At 38.2% G+C, this 7,274-nt stretch overlaps 1 protein-coding gene across 1 annotated transcript in view; it reads right to left on the reverse strand.

Moving 5' to 3' along the window:
* The window catches only part of SV2B (synaptic vesicle glycoprotein 2B), a 258,548-nt gene extending 251,567 nt beyond the window's left edge, over positions 1–6,981 (reverse strand). Inside the window, exon 1 of the mRNA XM_061394311.1 lies at positions 6,813–6,981. The gene's annotated coding sequence lies outside the window, so the exon portion shown is untranslated. The remainder of the gene's footprint in view (positions 1–6,812) is intronic.
* Positions 6,982–7,274: the final 293 nt, after the last annotated feature.

The following is a 7,274-nucleotide window of genomic DNA, read 5'->3' on the forward strand; positions in this document are numbered from 1 at the left end:
TATTTTATATATAAATGGATTTTATTTGATATTTTAATGTTTTTATATAAAAATATTCTATATTCATGAGGGATACTAACTTAGAATTCTGCTTTTATAATGTCCCTGTCAAAGCTTTTATAGTAAGGTTGTGCTGGCCTCATAAACAAGCTGGAAAGTTTTTCTCATTCCTTTTATCTGGAACAGTTTGTGTAGATTGTGTATTCTTTCTCAAACGTTGGGGGAAAGTCATCGGAGCCTAAAGTTTTTATTGTGAGAAGGTTTTTTATTACAAGTTCAATTATTTTATTAGCCATGTGACTACTCAGATTTTCTATTTCTTATTCTTTCAGCTTTGTTAAACTATTACTTTTCAAGAACTTTATCCATTTCATTTAAGTTTTTAAAATTATTAACTGCAGTGATGTCTCATTTTTCAGTCCTGATTTTGGTGAGTTGATGGTTTTCCTTTCTTTTGTGCTACTCCTTGCCCTATAAACTTCCCTCTAAACACTGATTTGGTTACATTTAACCAATTTTAATATGTTCCATATACATTTTTGTTCAGTTTAAACTATTATCTAATGTAGACTGTGATTTCCTTGATCCATAGGATTATTTGAAGTATAATTTTCAAACTTTTACGAATTTGTTTTCTGTCCCATTTTTCATTGTCTGTTTATCATCTTCCTACTTTCTTCTTCTTCATTAATCAATGTCTTTAACTAAATTATTATATATACTCTATTCACTTTAGTTTTCCCTTTTAGTATTTTTATCTTAGTTAGATGCTGTATTTCTATAGTGCAACTCTAACTGCAGTCACCTCATCACTTCCCTGGTGACTCAGACGGTAAAGAATCTGCCAGCAATGCGGGAGGCCTAGGTTCAATCCCTAGGTTGGGAAGATCCCCTGGAGGAGGGCATGGCAACCCATTCCAGTATTCTTGCCTGGAGAATTCCCATGGACAGAGGAGCCTGGTGGGCTACAGTCCATGGGGTCGCAAAGAGTCAGACACAACTGAGCAACTAAGCACAACAAAGCACATCACTTATCACTCCCCAAAAAATGCAAAACGCCAAGCTCAACTCCATTTATTTTTTTTTAACTTTGTGCTAAAATATATATTTTAATTTAAAATTTTAAAAATATTTTTTAATTTACAATGACATAACTTCAAGTGTAAAGATTAGTAAACAAACTTAAATTTTTTTTGCTTTTCAGTTAGGCCAGCTGCTTTGTCCAAGAAATTTTTCTGAGCTATTCATTTCCCAGGCAGAAACAGAAACAGATCCAATGGTCTCTCTCTCTCTCTCTCTCTTCATATATATTTCAAATAACCCCTCTCAGATTACATGAGTGAATTTCATTATATCACCTGACCCTTAGATGTCAGTCTGATGCATTGTAATACCTGCTGTAGAGAATTCCCCAACGGTCCAGTGGTTAGGACTGCATGCTTTCTTTGCCAAATGGGCAGATTCACTGCCAAGGGTGCAGACTGGGGAACTAAGATCCCACAAGCTATGGCATGGCAAAAAAAAAAAAAAAAACAACCTTGCTATAAAATGGGGTTGACAGGTCTTAGCATACACCATCCCCATCATGGGGAGACAGATGACAGATGTGACTAAAGAAATTTCATATATAGATATGTATATGTTTCCCTGATGGCTCAGTGGGTAAAGAATTCACCTGCCGCCTACAGTGCAGGAGACGCAGATTCAGTCTCTGGGTTAGGAAGAGCCCCTGGGGAGGGCATGGCAGCCCACTCTAGTATTCTTGCCTGGAGAATCCCATGGACTGAGCAGCTGGTGGGCTCCAGTCAATGGGGTCACACAGTCAGACACGACTGAAGCAACTTAGCATGCAAATATATATATATATATACATATACACCAAACCCCACAACCCACAAGACATTGTTATTACTGTTCTTTTACAGCCAATGTTTTTCTATATATTATCATATATTTACCCAGTTCTTCATTCCTTCCCATGTATTTATTGGAGGTTCCTTTACTTCAGTCTGAATAGGTCTTTTTAGTATTTTTTGTAGGGAAGAGACTAATTTTCTAGACTGCTAGAGACTAATTATTTCAGATTTTTTTCAATTAAAAGTGTCTTTATTTGACCTTTATTTTTGAAGGTCCCTTTTCACTATATATAGCATTTGTAGATGGAAGTTTTTTTTCTTTCATCCTTTTTAAGATGTCATTCTATTGTCTTCTTGATGTGTGCTGTATGTTCAGTCTAAAACTCTATTAGTCTAATTTTCACTTCTCTGAAAGTAATCTTTTAAAATTTTGCTTCTTCTAACATTTTCTTTCATAAGTTTATTCTGTTCCTACGTATGATTTTCTTGGGCCAGTACTTTGGTCACCTGATGCAAAGAACCGACTCATTGGAAAAGACCCTGATGCTGGGAAAGATTGAAGGCAGGAGGAGAAGGGGACAACAGAGGAAAAGATGTTTGGATGGCATCACCGACTGGATGGACATGAGTTTGAGCAAGCTCTGGGAGTTGGTGAAGACAGGGAAACCTGGCAAGCTGCAGTCCATGGCTCGCAGAGTCGGACACAACTGAGTGACTGAACAACAACATGATTTTCTTTATTTTTTTCTGATACTGAGCATCTTGAATTTGTGGGTTAATGTTGTTTACTAGTTTTAGAAAATTCTCAGACTATCTTTTCAAATGTTGTTTCTGCCCTGTTTTCTCTCTCCTATACTCTTAGATTGAGAGAGCACATACATTACACATAATTAAATGGTTTTGCTATTATCCCTCATGTCTTATGCTCCATTCTTTCTATTCCCTTTTCACCTTCTTTGTACTTTAGCTTGAGAGTTTTCTACTGACCTGTCTTTAGGTTAACTAAATTTGCTTTCTGCTGTGCAGAAAGCTGAGCACTGAAGAATTGATGCTTTTGAACTGTGGTGTTGGAGAAGACTATTGAGAGTCCCTTGGACTGCAAGGAGCTCCAACCAGTCCATCCTAAAGGAGATCAGCCCTGGGTGTTCTTTGGAGGGAATGATGCTAAAGCTGAAACTCCAGTACTTTGGCCACCTCATGCGAAGAGTTGACTCGTTGGAAAAAATCCTGATGCTGGGAGGGATTGGGGGCAGGAGGAGAAGGGGACAACAGAGGATGAGATGGCTGGGTGGCATCACCAACTCGATGGACGTGAGTCTGGGTGAACTCCGGGAGTTGGTGATGGACAGGGAGGCCTGGCGTGCTGTGATTCATGGGGTCGCAAAGAGTCAGACACGACTGAGCGACTGAACTGAACTGATGACCAATTTGCTATTAAACCCATCCAGTGAGTTTTTAAGCCTAGATATTACATTTTTTCCAATGGCTACTTGATTAATTGACATAGACTTTGCTCCATCTTTCTATGTTCTAACATTTATAATAAAATCTACTAACTTCAATATAGGAATAATTTAGTCTAGTTTATTATCTTTTCTGTTGACTATTAGTACAATTTTTCTTGTCTCTTTGCATGTATCCCTTTTTTTAAATTTGTATGTCAGATATTGTGTGTAAAGGAAGTATTGAAAACTGAAATTATTGTTGCTTCTTAGAGATCATTTACCTTGCCCTCTGTTATACAGATAAGATGAGGGGTTACTCACCTCAATCCATTCAAAAATAAGCTTCCAAGGAACTGGATATTAGCTCTACTTAGACTAATTTCACCTATGTTTTCATATGTTTTAAAGATGACAGCGGTCATGTGTTTATTGCAGGACATTGCCTCAGGGAGGATTTTACTCATCAGCACTATGTGACTGCAAAATATCTCACTCTGCCTTTTCAATTCAACACCGAGCTTCTTATACCACTCCCCCACTCAGCATTCAGCAAAGATTCTGCCAGGCAAACTGTACATTTGGGGTTTCTGTACATTTTAAACAGGCATAAAGCCATATGGTGTTCTAAAGCTCTGCTGGTTTGTCTTCCCCTAGTAGAGCTCCTTCACCTGATCCTCAGCTCATGCTTGGACTCAGCAAATCTTCAGAAGGAAGAAAAGAGTAAAATCAGCTCACCTAGCAAGAGATCATTGGAAGGACTGAAGCTGAAGCTGAAGCTCCAAAACTTTGGCCACCTGATGCAAAGAGCTGATTCACTGGAAAAGACCCTGATGCTAGGAAAGATTGAAGGCAGCCAGGTGACAGAGGATGAGATAGTTGGATGGCATCAACTCAGTGATATGAGTCTGAGCAAACTCCAGGAGACAGTGAAGGTCAGGGAAGCCTGGCATGCTACCGTCCATGGAGCCACAAATATTCAGATAAGACTTAGCAACTGAACACCAACAGAAAGAGCTCTTTCTTTTTTGGAATGTTAGTTCATTTAGTCCTTTTTGTTTCCACTCTTCTCAGATATCTTTTAAAATATGATTTCTGGGACTTCCTTGGTGGTCCAGTGGTTAAAAATTCATCTTCCAGTGCAGGGGATTGGGAACTAAGATCCCACATTCCTTGGGACAACTAAGCCCAAAAGCTGCGACTACTGACCCCACAAATTCTGGAGCCGGTGCATCACAAATAGAGGAAGCCTTCGTGCCTCAGTGAAAGACGCTATGTGCCTCAGTGAAACCAAATAAATTAATAAACGTTTTTAAATAATAATAAAAAATAAAATATGATTCCTATAATTAATTCTTTTTTTCTAGTTGATGCAGAAGATTAATGACATGCCACCTATTAAATATTACTGGAAAGCAGAAATTGATTTGCTAACTGTTTAACTCTCACAACTGTTTTATGAGGTAGGTACATTTTTCAGACAAGTTGTGTAACTTGCCAAAGATCACTTAATAGTAAGTAACGACGCCAGGAGATGAACCTATGCTATCTCATCCTAAAACCAGGAGTGACAATGACCACGATGATATACTGCTTCTAATAAATGGAAATCTCCTTTTTCAATAGGTAAAGAAATGCTAATTCTGACTTCTAACTGAAAATCTGAAGGGAAGATCATTTTTAAAATTTTCTTTTGAGATTCGTTTTGAGTCAGATATGTAACTTACTTTAAATTCAAGGCACATGTCTCACCAAAATGTTTCTGTAGCAACTAAATTACCTTTTCTTATCCCTCAAGCCTCAAGAGATAAACCTCACTTAATCAAAAGCATTTTGGGTCCTATTTTCTTCAGGAAACAGGGGGACAACTGTCAGATTTCTGTGTCCTCCTCCCACAGAATTCTATTGTTAATTACAACAGTTCACTTTAGGAATACAAATGCATCTAAGGGAACACTTCATTTTATGTTTTCGCTTTGGGAAAGTAAGTACAGTGGACTCCTAAAGTGCTTGCTTAGAACAGCAAAGGTTAAGGTAATTAGAGTAGAAATGGGGCACAGTCGATTTGTGTTTGGGAAGGGCCAATGCATACCAAATGAGAGCTGCCAGTGGTTTGTGACTGCAAGGGGTGAGCCACAACTGAAGCTACAATATGGAAACCAGCACATTCTGAAAAGCGCTTGTAGTCACTCTTTTTTTTCACTTAATTTTTTAAATTTCTATTTTATGTTGGAGTATAGAGAGTCCCTTGGACTGCAAGGAGATCCAACCAGTCCATCCTAAAGGAGATCAGTCCTGAGTGTTCATTGGAAGGACTGATGCTGAAGCTGAAGCTCCAATACTTTTGCCACTTGATGAACCAACTCATTTGAAAAGACCTGATACTGGAAAAGATTGAAGGCGGGAGGAGAAGGGGACAACAGAGGAGGAGATGGGGTTGGATGGCATCACCGACTCGATGGACATGAGTTTGAGCAGCTCCAGGAGCTGGTGATGGACAGGGAGGCCTGGAGTGCTGCAGTCCATGGGGTCCCAAAGAGTCGGACACAACTGAGCGACTGAACTAAACTGAAAAGACAGTTGATTAATAATGTTTTGTTAATTTCAGGTATGCAGCAAAGTGATCCAGTTATACACACATCCAGTCGCTCAGTCGTGTCCAGCTTTTTGTGACCCCAAGGACTGTAGCCTGCCAGTGTCCTCTGTCCATGGGATTCTCCAGGCAAAATACCGGAGTGGGTTGCCGTACACACACACATGTACCTTTCTTTTTCAAGTCTTTTTTACCGTTTAGGTTATTACAGAATATTGAGCAGACTTCCCTGTGCTATGCAGTAGGTCTTGTTGGTTATTTATTTTAAATATAGTAGTGTGTACATGTCTATCGCAACCTCCCAATCTATGTCCTTCCTCCCCAACCCTTTCCCCTGCTAAACATACATTCTTTCTATAAATCTGTTTCTGGTAGGTGTATACAATGGAATGGAATATTAACCAGCCATTAGAAAGAATGAAATAATGCCATTTGCAGCAACATGGACGGACCTGGAGACGACCATACTAAGTGAAGTAAACTTACAAATGAATATCATATGATATCACTTATATGCAGAATCTTTAAAAAGTGATATGAATTAACTTATTTACAAAACCAGTGTTTACTCTTTCTGGGCCTTTACCTAAGAGTAATGTGATAATGATAAAGTCTCTTCTGGCTGTAGCTTTATCAGTAGAATAACTTAAGATGCAAAGAATCAGAATCTCTTCCATTTGCTCTATAGGCAGAGAGGAATTCCAGACTTGACCATGGCAAAATTCAGTACGTGAACTACTGAGAAAGATTTAATTGTTGGCTCTTAGGAAGGAAAGTATCACCTGATACTGCAGAAAAACCAAACAATTCCATTTTAAAGAAAGCAATTGTCTGCTTGAAAGCAGAATTTAAAACTAAATCTAAAAGAGGAAAAAAGGAACCCACAAAATCCCATCACAAGATTTTAAATATTTCCATTACCTTCTGCTGCTTCCCAGTCAACCAGAGAAGACAGTGATTTCCATGCACTGGATGCGTCTGGCAGACTTGCTGGTTCATTTCCTGGGTTTTATCACTCTGTAAATTTTGATGGTTCAATTATATTACCATCAAATGATGTTAAGATGCCAATCTTCCTGTATTTAAAAAAAAAAAGCCTTTAACATTACCTGCCAGAATAACAATCAACTTAACAGCTGCTTTTATCACATACTTACAATTTGAAAGCCATTCTATATATATTTTTGCTAATTTTTCCCAAACACTGCAAGTTATGCACTTTATTTTCATGTGCTAAATTTTTAAAAACTTAGAGTGGTCAGGTAATACCTTGAAGGCCACACAACTAATAAGCAAAAGGGTTAAGAGTCAAATTACAGTAAAATTCCAAAGCCTGGATTCTTCCATAAAATCACTCTCCTATAGGAATAATTTTAGTTTCAA

Source organism: Bos javanicus, chromosome 21 (genome assembly GCF_032452875.1).
Source record: "Bos javanicus breed banteng chromosome 21, ARS-OSU_banteng_1.0, whole genome shotgun sequence".
NCBI lineage: Eukaryota > Metazoa > Chordata > Mammalia > Artiodactyla > Bovidae > Bos > Bos javanicus.